This window comes from Microtus oregoni, unplaced genomic scaffold, assembly GCF_018167655.1.
Source record: "Microtus oregoni isolate MIOR12 unplaced genomic scaffold, Mior012 000005F_ref0000423, whole genome shotgun sequence".
NCBI classification, from domain to species: Eukaryota; Metazoa; Chordata; class Mammalia; order Rodentia; family Cricetidae; genus Microtus; species Microtus oregoni.
The window spans coordinates 19,768,947-19,782,592 of NW_024543064.1; the positions used below are offsets into that span (position 1 = coordinate 19,768,947).

The 13,646-nt window shown below is 48.0% G+C and overlaps 1 protein-coding gene across 2 annotated transcripts in view; it reads left to right on the top strand.

The window, feature by feature from the left end:
* Positions 1-4,769: 4,769 nt before the first annotated feature.
* Positions 4,770-13,646, top strand: part of Wdtc1 (WD and tetratricopeptide repeats 1) — a 46,828-nt gene continuing 37,951 nt past the window's right edge. The window contains exon 1 of one of the 2 annotated variants that reach the window (XM_041652382.1): positions 4,770-5,075. The gene's annotated coding sequence lies outside the window, so the exon portion shown is untranslated. The remainder of the gene's footprint in view (positions 5,076-13,646) is intronic. The other variant, XM_041652381.1, reaches the window with a different exon arrangement.

Below are 13,646 nucleotides of genomic sequence, written 5' to 3' on the forward strand. Positions count from 1 at the left end.
GTATCAGACAGCACTGAGTAGTGTTTAAGGTGCTTCTAGCCTCATGCTAGGTGTCCGGGTGCCATTACGGGGTGAAAGATCAAATGCATAAGGTTTTCCAGCTCTCAACCCGAGTTCCTTTCTGAGACAGGGTCTCATGTATCAGACTGACCTTGAATACACTATGTAGGCAAACACGACCCTAAGCTTCTGTCTGATTCTTTATCATTTACCATCCCCAGTGATGGAGAGCACTGAAGAACAGCACCTGGGGTTGACCTCTGACCTCCATGTGTGTACACACGTGCATACATATACATACACACATAAAGAGAAAATAGTTTTTGCATCCCAGCACTTGGGAGATCCAGACACAAGGAGCCAGAAATCAAGACCAGACTGGGTTGCATGAGACCCTGTCCAGAAAGACAAAATAATCATCCAGGCATGATGACTGCCGTAGGAGGATTCTCACAAGTTTGAGGGTAACCTGTACTACATCGTGAGTTCTGGACCAGCCTCGTTTACTTGGAAAGACCGTGTTTCTCTCTCATCCCCATTCTCCCCCCTCCCCAAAAAAAAGACTCAAGTCTAGGGAACAAGGTTGGTGAATTCTTTTCACATAACTAAGGTTATCAAGAAGAAGGAGCACAGATCAGTAAGATGATGGAGAAGGACTTCAGCGCAGGCCCAGCGAGCAGATGTGATTCTCCCCCACACTTATAGTCTGCAGTTCAGATTTGGGTCCCCCGACAACAAGACTTGAAGTGACTCCCTTAACTATACTAGGCCACAGTTTTCAGGGTCAAATGTGGGGGCTAGCAGAAAGGGTCTCAAACCTTTTACTAATGTTGAGCTTGATTTCCTCTTAAAAGGTTTTGTAACTAGAAGTTTTTGGTTTTTTGTTTTGTTTTTTGAGGCAGAGTTTCTCTGTGTAGCCTGTGCTGTCCCTGAACTCATTCTGGAGACCAGGCTGGGCCTGGAACTTAAAGGGAGATTCTCCTGCTTTTGCCACCAAATGCTGGGATTAAAGGTGTGAGCCACCACTGGCTAACACTAGTAATTATTTTGGTATAGGGTACACACACACACACACACACACACACACACATATATATATTTCTTCTTGTTATTGTTTTTTTTTTGTTTTTGTTTTTGTTTTTTTTTTTTAGAGACGGGGTCTCGCTATGTTGCCCAGGCTGGAGTGCAGTGGCTATTCACAGGCGCGATCCCACTCCTGATCAGCACGGGAGTTTTGACCTGCTCCGTTTCCAACCTGGGCCGGTTCACCCCTCCTTAGGCAACCTGGTAGTCCCCCGCTCCTGGGAGGTCACCATATTGATGCCGAACTTAGTGCGGACACCCGATCGGCACAGTGCACTACAGCCCAGAACTCCTGGACTCAAGCGATCCTCCTGTCTCAGCCTCCCGAGTAGCTGGGACTACAGGCGGGAGCGCCAGCTTGTTATTGTTTTTATGTAGTACTGAGGCTCGAACCCAGGATCTGGTATGAGTTAGGCAAGTGCCAGATCTCTGAGTAACATATCAGCCTCAAGTTATAGAATTTTAATTTTAGGTGGGTCTTGTGCCAAGGTCAAAATTTTTCTCTCTCGTTTAATTAAAAAATTTTGATAGATGGTAAGATAACTCAGAGTCACGGTGCTTGTCGCCAACCCTGACAACCTGAGTTTGATCCTCAGGACCCACATGGTTAGAAGGGAAGAACTGTCTCCAGCAAGTTGATAGCTGGGTTCTTGTGGTTTCTTTTTGGTATTATAATGGAGCTGGAAGTAGCATCCTCGCCTGTCTGTATCTCCTCATGGCCATGTGTAATGTTGCTGGATGTGGTGGTGCACTCCTTTTATCTCGGTGGTCTGGAGGCAGAGGCAGGAACCTGCCATCTGGGCGTTCAAGGCTATAGTGAGTGTCTCAGGGTGGGAGGAGGGTGAGAAAGAAGAGAAAGGAAAAAAGAATGAGAATTTGCTGGGTTGTAAATATGCGACTCAAGTTCAGGTTGACTCCTGTTGCTTTGCCCAGGAGTATCAGACAAAAATGATGCATTGACTATGGATGCAGAGGCAGCCATGAGCTGGGCAGCCATGAGCTGGGCAGCCATGAGCTGGGGCATCCTTTGAACTTTGTGGGGGAAGAAAAAAGCAGCTGTACCATAAACTGTATTTAAATGTTCTTTGTTCCAAAAGACCAACTCAGAGATTATTGGACTTGATCCTTTAGACAGCTCCCTAGTACAATAATTGGGTCTAGGCTGTCTTGGAGACACAGCTACTACATTCTGGACTTGAATACTTCCAGTGATGGAAGGCTCAAGGGCTCCCAACACTCGCCCAGCTCTGCTGACTTGGAAGGCTCCTTTGTTAGCTAATCTGAATACACTCTGGCTAGTGTGTCTCATTCTGAGCTGAGTCCTTTTCTCTGTGTTGATCAAAGCTCAGGTCTTGCACATCGGGCAAGTGCAGCTGCGTCCTACCTGGCTGTTCACCTTCTCTGTGTTTTTCTATGTAAATGAGTGATTTAGTTAGGTTTCTATTGTTGTGCTAAAACGCCATGACCAAAAGCAACTTGGGGAGGAAATTGTTCACGTCTCCATCACAGAACATAATGAAGGGAAGTCAGTGCAGGAACTGAAGCAGAGACTAGAGGAGTGAGTGCTGCTTACTGGCTTGTCTCTCATGGCTTGCTCAGCCTGCATTCCTGAACCACTCAGGACCACCTGCCCATGGGTGGCACTACCCACCATGGACTGGGCCCTTTCATAGCAGGCCAGACTGCTGGGAGTATTTCTTTCAGTTGAGGTTCCCTTTCCCCAGGTACTCTGGCTTGTATGAAGTTGACAAAGTACTAGCCAGCACAGATTTAAGAGATAAGTATCCTTTCTAATGTAAGTCTAAAATTAGTGTGTGAAGTACATGTGTATACATATAAATACATATATGCGAACGACATGTGGAGACGGCCTGTGACCAAGCATGAGGGCGTCAGTGTGTTCCAGCCAGAAAATCAGCAGTACTCACTGTGATCATCTTTAGTCATCCACACCTTGCCATCGTTCATCCTGACGACCAATGCATACTGTCACAGAAACACAGTCCACCCCTCTTCCTTCTCGTTTCTGTGACCTTTCACCTGAACAATCCCCTACTAAAATAATGGGGATTATTAATGGATTAGAATTACCTAGGTTTTAATGCTAAACTCTGCGGCTTGTTAACTGCATAATTGTGGGAGTGTTGTTTAATCCGCTGGAAACACTTATCTCCCGTGGGAAATGTAGGATAAATATTAGCTACTCTGTTGCTATATTGACCCAGTCACCCCCCCCCACCACCACCACCACCAAGGCTGTAGCCTGAAGCTAGAGAGCTGAAGGTAGCTGATGTCAAGGCCTTCTAGTCTTAATAGTTCAGATTTGATTGCTCTACCACCCAAGTACTGGGATTTAAAGACTTGTGCCACCACACCCAATTGGGTGTTTGTCTATCATCTATCTATCTATCTATCTATCTATCTATCATCTATCTATCTATCTATCTATCCTTCCATGTGGGAAAGGTCAAGAGGAAATGCCCCACAACCTCTTTAGGAGAAAGGCCCTGAAGGCTGAGCTGATTCTTCAAATGGAAAGAAATCAGTTTGGATTTATTTACACATGTGATTTGAACAGAAATGGGCAAAAAAGACACTCACTGAATGATGATCATGGAACCAACACTCTAAGCGCTAAATGTTTGTATCTAGCTCTGCGTCCTTTCAACCCTTGTTTTCTTTCCTCTTTTGTAAAACGTAGCAACAATTATACCTATCAAAGGGACCTTACTCAATACAGTGAAAATAAAAGTGTTATTTACTGGACGTTGGCATACTACGTACCACAAGTGACATTTCCTCTTCTCAGAGGGTAATGAAAATGTTTTTGAATTGAAGCTCCTGGTCTCTCAGTGCCTCCCTTGTCTCCTTGGGAACTTCCTTAGAGAGGAGGGTGTTTCCACTTTGACCTGGGACTCCACAAGGCTCGAAAGTCAGAAAAGCAGCGACTCGACTCATATTAGTTGAACCTTGTCTGCCATCAATCCTGAATTCCGAGAGCATGTGGCTGACTACTCCAGGCACCCAATGTAGGAACGATTCTCTTAACCTCTTCCTTCCCGCTCCGGAAAATTCCAGCATGGAATGTGCTGCCCCCTCGAGGGGTGAAGGAATTTCAGGCTGAGGCTCTGGGAGGACTCTGGGTCTTAGCCTAAGGCGTCTACTAATTTACGAGAGCAGAGGCTGTTTTGACGAGCTCCTAGAGGGAGCTGTGCTGGACTTAGGGCAAGCATGTGGTATTGGGTCCCAGGAAAGGTGTGCAAGGCAGCATTTTATCCTGCAATGGGATGGGAGGTGCGTCCAGGTAACTAATGGTAACCGGGCGGGGCAAGCTCACGCCGCAGGAGCTCCGCGATGGCGAAAAACTACGGCTCCCATGATACTCCAGGGCTGAGTCCGGCTTTTCCGCCCGCCCACTGGCTGCCGTTCCCGCGAGCGGTGCCGCCGATTGGCCCCGGCGGAGCGGGGGGCTTCCCCGCTAGCAGGTTAGTGGGCGCCACCGGCAGCAGACGTTGACCGGGCGCGCGATGGGGGGGGGGGGGCGGGGAGGATTGGGGCCCGCGCTCACTATTCTGGAAACTGCCGGGCGCCATCGCCGTAGCGTAGCCGCGGACCGCGAGGCGCGGGGCGGGCGCGGAGACTGCGTGGCGCAGGCGCAGTGCGGGGCTTCTCCTGGGTCCCCCCCCCCCCCCCAGACAGCTGGAGGAGATAAACAGAGGAGGAGGAGGGAGGGGAGTGCGTGTGTGAGAGCGCGCGAGGGAGTGTGAGTGTGTGTGAGCGCGGGTGTGAGGCGGTGCGCAGGGGCGGGCGGAGGCGCTGTCCGGCCCCGGCCAGGCGCCAGGCGAGGAGCATGGGACGAGGCTAGAGCAGCCCGGGTCCCCAGCCCCCTTCCCGGGATCCGCGCCCCTGCTCCCGGGAGAGGGGCCGGGCCCCCGGACCGTCATGGGCTCCTGAAGTTGCGCCGCTGCTGGTCCCGGGAAGAGACCTGACAGGTACGGATCGCCCTCGCCCCATCCCCGCCGCGGGCGCCGAGTCGGGGAAGGCTCAGCAGCCTCAGCACACGGGCCGCTTGCTCTGGGCCGGCTCCCGTGCCGGGGGCCTGAGCCTGACCGTCTCGGGACTTCAGGGTGTCCCGAGAAAGGGGGCAGGCCTCAGCAGAGTGGGCCGGGGGTGGTAGGCTTGCAGAGAGCTGGCTGGGAGGTAGGGAGCAGGTAGTAGGGGTCCCGGGGGCTCCACCGGGGCAGAGGTGGAAGTCGTCCTATCACGGGACTTTTATTTATTTATTTTTGCGGAGTTTTTGACATCTGATCTGGCGCTGGTCACACTCAGGAAGAAAGAGGCAGGTGGAAGTTTCAAGAGGTCAATGACCTGACCTGCTCTTTCCGTGTCTCTGTCTCTACCTCTCCTCTCTGTTTCCCCCTTGCCCCTTTCCTCTCCCTTCTTCCCCCTCTCCCTCGTGTGTGTGTGTGTGTGTGTGTGTGTGTGTGTGTGTGTTCAGGCTTCTGGCAGCCGCAGATGCCTTCAGTGGCTCATCCTGGCACCAAACTGAACTTTGCCAAGGTGTTTGCATCATCGACTGTAGCGCCCAGTACAAAAGGTCTCTGTTTGGGAGTGGGCTGTTAGTACCCATCTCTAAGGGTAAATAAGTGTAGAGACAGAGAAACTGCGTATCAGCAGAACCCCTCTCTGAAAAGCTTTAGTGAAGCTCACCCCCCCTCCCCGCCCTCCCCCAATCTGGTGGTTGGAGTCACTCGGTGACTTCTGGTTTGCCCTTCTCGGCAGGTGCATAATCACTTCTAGAAAACAGGTATGAGGGGTTACAACTTGTCTTAGCAGCTGAATGTATTTCTTCCGAAGGTCTCTGATTTTCTGAATTCTCTTGAGCTGTAATGTATTGGTGGAGCAACTTGAAAGTTTTGTTCTCAAGTTTGAGTTTAGAAGCCTGGTGACAGTGGCAGTAGCTTTTCCATTCTGTCCAAGGATAGGGTGGGGGATTGGGATAAAGTGTCAGGTAAGTGCTCTTTTTGTGTCTGCCTTTTAAAACAAGGTCTGATGGAGCCCAGGCAGGCCTCGAGATCATCATGTAGCTCATGCTAGCCAGCTTTAAACTCTTTATCCTCCTGCCTCCACTTCTCAAATATTGTCATTATCTCACTACACTTGGCCCAAGTGTTTCTTTTCTATCCTTCCTTCCTTCTTCCTTCCTTCCTTCCTTCCTTCCTTTTTTCTTGGATCTTTGAGACAGGGTTTCTCTGTGTAATAATACCCTGGCTGTTTTCGAATTTGCAGAGATTGCCTCTGCCTCCCAGGTGCTGGGATTCAAGGCATGTGCCACCACCACCTTTCTAAACAAAGCCTGCCAGATCTCTGGGAGTTTGAGGCCAACTAGGGGATACATAGTGAGACTCAGTCTCAAAAAAAAAAAAAAACAAAAAAACAAAAAAAAACAAAAAAAAAACTAAACCCAAGTATAAATAAATGAACAAAGCCTGTAACAGTTTTGAGAAGAAAATGATTCCGGGGTATCTTCTGAGGTAAGGATATTATTTATATTAGCCCTACGCGGGACACAGGTGTGCTCTCTGAGTGGTCAGTCTGTACTCAAGCAGTGAATGAATGAACCCTTTGGACTACTTCTGGTTTGAGTTCTGGCTTATTTTTTCTTGTAGGTCTTTTATCTTATTAAGAATTGAATTTTTGCTGTTGAGTATAATTTTTGCTGTTGTGGGTTTTTTTTGTTGTTGTTTTTGGTTTTTGAGACAGGGTTTTGCAGCTTTGGAACCTGTAGCTCTTATAGACCAGGCTGGCCTCAAACTCGCAGAGATCCACCTGCCTCTGCCTCCCGAGTGCTGGGATTAAAGGCGTGCACTCCCTGGCGTACCCATGTGGTTTTTTTTTTTAATATTTATTTATTTATTATGTATACAATATTCTGTCTGTGTGTGTATGACTGCAGGCCAGATGGTTGTGAGCCACCATGTGGTTGCTGGGAATTGAACTCAGGACCTTTGGAAGAGCATGCAATGCTCTTAACCTCTGAGCCATCTTTCCAGCCCCCTGGTTTTTTTTTTTTTTAAGATTTATTTCTTTCTTTATATGTTTGAGTCGTTAGCCTGTATGAAAGTATGCGCACTACATGTGTGTGGTGCCCATGGAGTCCAGAAGCGGGTGATGGATCTCCTGGAAGTAGAGCTACCATGTGGTAGGGTTGTGAGCTGCCATGTGAGTGCTGGGAATTGGACCCCAGTCCTCTGCAAGAGCAGTCAGTGCTTTTAATCATTGAGCCAGAGAGTACCGAGCTGGACTGAATCTGAATCAGTTGATTTCTTCATTGTTAAGCTGTATTTCATTTTCTCTTTTCTGAGATAGGCTCTTGCTGTTTAGCCCAGATTTACCTGCTCAAGGCAGATCCTCCTACCTCCGGCTCCTGAGTGCTGGGATTGCAAGTGTAAGCCATTTTATCTGGCATAAATGGTTGGGTTTCTCTCCGTTTAGTCTATTAAAGAATGTTTTTAATATAGATTTTTTTTTTTTTTGGTTTTTCGAGACAGGGTTTCTCTGTGGCTTTGGAGCCAGTCCTGGAACTAGCTCTGTAGACCAGGCTGGTCTCGAACTCACAGAGATCCGCCTGCCTCTGCCTCCCTAGTGCTGGGATTAAAGGCGTGCGCCACCATCGCCCGGCTTTAATATAGATTTTAAGCATGAACATGGGTGTAGTCTTTGGTTGCCTCTTTCCTAGTCTGAGGTTTCGGTGTAGTTTTGGCACTGGGGGTTAAACCCAGGGCCGTGAGCATGCTAGGCACGCCCTCTGTACTGCACAGCTGTATCACCAATTTTCTGTGTTTCACTTCTTAAGAAAATTCATTATCACTCTGAGAGTTGTGTGTGCTACACACATGCATGAAGGTACACACCACTGCTTGAATGTCCCGTCAGTGCGTGAAGCATAGTGATCAATTCTCTACTGTGGGTTCCTGGGATTAAACTCGGCTTGTCAGACTTGCACAGCAAGCACTTCTGCTCTCCGAGCCTCATTGCTGGCCCTTCAGAAAATCTTGAGATCAGCTCTTGGTCAGTTGCCCCCTCTGGGTTTACTAGTCCATGCAGGCCTCGAACCTGTGCTGTTCCAGCCTCAGCTTCTAACCAACACTGGAGTTATAGGCCTGCTTCATCAGGCCCACCAAGTTGTCTTTCACTGGCGCACTAAAGACAACCCTTTCTGTCACGATTTGGATCAAACCGAATGTAGGTTCGTATCCTTCCCTCTTTTCATCCTGGGAGCCCTTACCGTAGGCACATCTTATAGAGGGAGTACTACTTTGGGGTTACTTTGGCAGAATAATTCAACAATAGCCTTTTTCTTCCTGGGATTCCCTCCCTGGTGGTCACTGAAGGGAAGAGAGCATATATGATATTCTAACCATGATGGCAAGGTTAACAATATTTGGCCAGTTTTGGAATTGTCACAAGTGGCATTTTCCCCCTTTAAACAGAAAAGCCTTATTTTGGGTTTTGGTTTCTGGGTGTTCAGTCATGACTGGCGGGCTCCATGGTGTCAGGAGTAAGTGACAAGGTTTTTACCTCATGGCAAACAAAACGGAGCAGAAGGAGGGTGCCAGGTAAAGGGTAACATGCCTACTGCAGGCCTCCACTGACCTCTTTCCTTCGGTTATGCCCCACCCACTTAAGTTTCATCCACCTCCCAAAATAGTGCCACCAGCTGGGGAGGAAGCAGTCAACACAGGAGGCTGTGGGGGCTATTTCTTACTCATAACGATGCACAAACTCATGGCCTTTGTAATGCAAAATTCATTTAGTTCATCTTAAAGAAGTCTTCACATCTCAGCATGGTTCAGAAGGCCCAAGCTCCTGCAGTGCTTGTCTGGCAAGCCCTACTAACTTGAGCTCAGTCCCCAGATCTCCTCTGACGTCCACATGATGCTCACACTCACACATATGCACATTAAAAGAATAAAACCGAAAACACTTCTTTTTAAGTTCCAAGTGTCTTCTGAGGCTCAGGACAGACTCTTTTTTCTTTGTTTTCTTTTGTTTTTACCAGACAGGGTTTTTCCTTGCAACTTTGGAGACTGTCCTGGAACTCACTTTATAGACCAGGCTGGCCTTGAACTCAACAGAGATCCTCTGTCTCTGCCTCCCAAGTGCTGGGATTAAAGGTGTGCGCCACCACTGCTCATCTATTTTTGCCTTATTATGCACATGAAGGCACAGATTTGGAGATTTAAGAGGCTTGGTTAACCCGAGTGGTGGTGAACACCTTTGATCCCAGCACTGAAGGCAGAGGCAGGTGAATCTCTGAGTTTGAGGCCAACCTGGGCTACAGAGCTAGTTTCAGTACAGTCAGGGCTGCACAGGGAAAGGAAACCCTGAGTCGAAAAACAAAATAGAAAACAGAGAAAGAAAGTTTAAATTCACACAGCTAGTTAGAGGAGAGCCTGGAGTGCTCTATGGCACTGGGCGTCCTCTGTAACTGGTCTAGGAGGAAGAGCTAAAGAGTAGGGCTGAAACTATGGGAGAGGGACTTTCTCAGCATTCTACAAGGTAGACAAACTCTGAGACTTGGCTTCAATTTGTCTTTTTTTTTTTTTTTTGCCAGGAGGGTAGGGATGGAGGACGGACAGAATGGAACCGAGTCTCCTGTATCCCAGGCTGGCCTTGAACTTCTCATCCTCCTACCTCTCTATCTTAGGAATGCTGGTATTATAGGCATGTGTCATCACAGTTGATTCTATTTGGTGCCAAGCATCAAACCCATGACTTAATTCAGAATAGGCAAACACTGTGCCAAGTAAGCCATGATTCTAGGCCTCCACCCACCCCCTCTGAGACAGCTGGCCTGTCTATGTCTAGGTGGACTAGGCTGGCCTTAAAACCATGGGGAAGCCTCTGCCACCTTGGTCCTGGAAGTACAAGCATGCATTTTATGCTCAGTAGAAAACTCAGCTTTCTAAAACCCAAGTGTGCTGCTGTAAAAGCAAGAACTTTGCCACTTTTGTTTCGGTCTTTTGAGCTGAGCTCAAAGGTGACTTTGACCCTGTAACCCTGACCAGCCATGACTCATCTTTTTATTTAGCTTCCAAGTGCTCAGAGAGCCACCTGCCTTTACTTCCCTAACCTGGGATTAAAGGCAAGAGCCACCATGCTCGGCTTGTCACTCGGGTATTCTAGAGGATTCAAACTTAAGTAATTGGACTAAGCAGTCTTTTGGTATTTTTAAGCTATTTTCCCATTAAACCATCCTATTGCTTTCATTTTGCTCTGTGAAAAGCTGATGTGTATTGATTTTCTGCTTTACTGGACACTTGCGAGACACTTCTCAAATACCTCACTCAGTCCTTTCAGAGCCCCTCCTGGGAAAGGTAGACAGGATCATCATTCCTGCCTGAAGAAACAGGCTCCACAGGGTCAGGAAATATCCCAGAGGTGGCACAGCCAGGAGTGAGGGGCTGTTGTTGGAACTCACGTTTGCCTCTTGTTAGTTATCAGAGAGGACAGAGGTCCTCTCTGAGCTACAGATGTATGTCCCAGCCTCTGAGGAGCTAATGGGGAGATGTGAAAGTGTGGATCCCCGGGGTCCTTTTCCCCGGACCTCCGTGGTTTTCCTCAGGAGCCAGGCTTGTGCATTAAAGGGTACCACTCTATTGGCTTCCTCGGGGTGACGTCAGGCCTGTGTGGAGGAACCCTGAAAGCCCTGGCCTAATTCTTTGTACTCTTAGTAATAGCTTCAGACTCAGCTTCATGGCATAGTGAGCAAGCCCTGAAACCTTGAAACCCGAGTAAGAGAAGGATGCAACCAGCAGGTCAAAGTGTGAGAGGCCTGGTTTCCAGAACGTCGTCAGCCCAGCCTGGTGCTACTAGCCTCCTGTCCCTGCTGCATGAAAGGCTGGTCTGGGAGGATCGAAAATTTAACGCCTGCTTGGGCTCTAGAGTGAGTTCAAAACCAGTCTGAGCAACCTAGTGTTTTCAAAATAATACACTGAAACCGGGCTGGGCATGTAGCTGGGTGGTAGAGCACTTGAAGGATGTCCTGACCAGGTGACCAGGCCCTGGGACTGCTAAGGAAGGAGGGGAAGAATAGAAAATTTCCAGACATTCTTAAAAGTGAGGGTCAAGGGTCACTGTAACGTTCTTATATTAAATACCCTCTTTTAGGATAAACTCACTCACAAGTGCTGAAACTGTGCCAGAGCCGGATGCCAAGAATAATGACCCTTAATCTTCCCTGTAGCCATCAAGGGAGGGATTAGCCCCGTTTTTCTTGCAGTGGGGGCGGGGAGCAGACTAGGACCTTGGCCAGGAAGTTACCCAGTGACTCTTGGGCACAGATCTACAGGTTCTGTTAGGACCAGAACCTGGTAAACGTCTACTTTTATTTACTACCCCATGTTCTGTTTTCAAGCAGAATAAAACTGCTTTAGGGAATCTCTTTCAGAATGGGAGCCAGCCTGTTGAGCAAGCTTCCTCAGGCCACACCTTGGTGCATGGATGCTGGCAGCTTCCCTGGTTCCCTCTTTTTTTTTTTTTTTTTTTTTTTTTTGGTTTTTCGAGACAGGGTTTCACTGTGGCTTTGGAGCCTGTCCTGGAACTAGCTCTGTAGACAGGCTGGTCTCGAACTCACAGAGAGCCTGGTTCTCTCTTGAGTCCCACATCTGGATGGACGTAGCACGGCTTTGAAGGGAGTGTTCCCAGGACCATCGCCGACTTTCCTTTGACCCTTTTGCAGACTGGAGTTAGAGGGTGGAACTTAGTGGCTTCCCTGAGGGAGGTAGGAATTGTGGCTGGATTTGGAAAGGCACAAATTAAAGACCAAATCCAAGACAGAGGCTGCTCATAAACCTTATCAAAACATGCTTCCTTTCTTCTTTTTTTTTTTTTGGTTTTTCTAGACAGGGTTTCTCTGTGACTTTGGAGCCTGTCCTGGAACTAGCTCTGTAGACCAGTCTCACAGAGATCCGCCTGCCTCTGTCTCCCGAGTGCTGGGATTAAAGGCGTGTGCCACTATCGCCTGGCCCTTTTTTCTTATTTTCTGTCTTCTACTGCTTCATGATACCTATGATATGGGCCACAGAAGGCGGACTGGGTAACTAGGAAAAGCAGAGTTTTGAAGACTCAGGGAAATGCCCACACGGCTCAAATGGCGTTATAAAGCCCATTCGGGCGAGGAGATGTCAAGGTGAGTTTGCTAGCAGCTTCCCAGACAGTGAAACATTCCATCAGATGGACGTGTGCAGAAAAAGCTGCTGTCAGTCTCCCATGGACTCTGAACCAGGAGACTACCATGTTTCCAGAGATGCTCTCTGCTGATAGGACTAGTCTATTAGCCGTTTTCTACAAAACTGTCCTTGAATTAATCATCCATGACTCTAAAATTGGCATGTTTTCTGATCCTAACTTCTGTATAACCCAATGAGCCCTCAAAGCCCCAATCTTCCTGCCTTCAGTTCCTAATGTTGGGGTTTTGTAGGCCTGCACTCTGTGCTGGCCTTTTCTTTTCAGAGGCAGCAGTTCACTGGATAGCCTAGGATAGCCTCAGACTGGTGATCCTCCTGCCTCTGGGGGAACAAGCATGTGCTGATACTAGAGGCCTGAAGTAGCACTCTTTAAATTTACAAGGTTTTTTTTTTTTTGTTTGGTTTTGTTTGTTTGGTTTTTCAAGACAGGGTTTCTATGTGTAGCTTTGGAGCCTGTCCTGGAACTCGCTCTGTAGACCTCAAAAACAAAGAGATCTACCTGCCTCTGCCTCCTGAGTGCTGGGATTAAGGGTGTGTGCCACCACTGTCTAGCAAAATTTGTGTTTAAGACTAACAAAACCAAGATAATTGTTTTTTTTCTTGGAAGTGTCGATACTGGGGATTGAACCAGGGGGCCTCATGTTCTAAACAGTTTTTTATTAGTATGCTATACCTCAGCCAAGGTAATTTTACCTTCTTACTTTATCTAGTAAGAGATAGCTGGGCAGTGGTGGCACACGCCTTTAACCCAGCACTCGGGAGACAGAATCAGGTGGATCTCTGCCTCCGAGAGAGCTAGTCTACCCTGGTCTACGAGAGCTAGTTCTAGGACAGCTTGGGCTGTTACACAGAGAAACCTATCTTGAAAAGCACAAAAGAATAGTAAGAAGCCGGGCGGTGGTGGCGCACGCCTTTAATCCCAGCACTCGGGAGGCAGAGGCAGGCGAATCTCCGTGAGTTCGAGGCCAGCCTGGTCTACAAGAGCTAGTTCCAGGACAGGAAACAAAAAGCTACGGAGAAACCCTGTCTCAAAAATCCAAAAAAAAAAAAATAGTAAGAGATGACATTCATTTTAGGCAACTGGGGGGCTGGAGAGATGGCTCAGTGGTTAAGAGCATTGCCTGCTCTTCCAAAGGTCCTGAGTTCAATTCCCAGCAACCACGTGGTGGCTCACAACCATCTGTAATGAGATCTGGTGCTCTTTTCTGGCCTGCAGACATACATGCAGACAGAATATTGTATAATAAATAAATAAATAAACATTTTAGGCAACTGTTTAGACATGATCTGATTAAAGATGATAGAAATAGT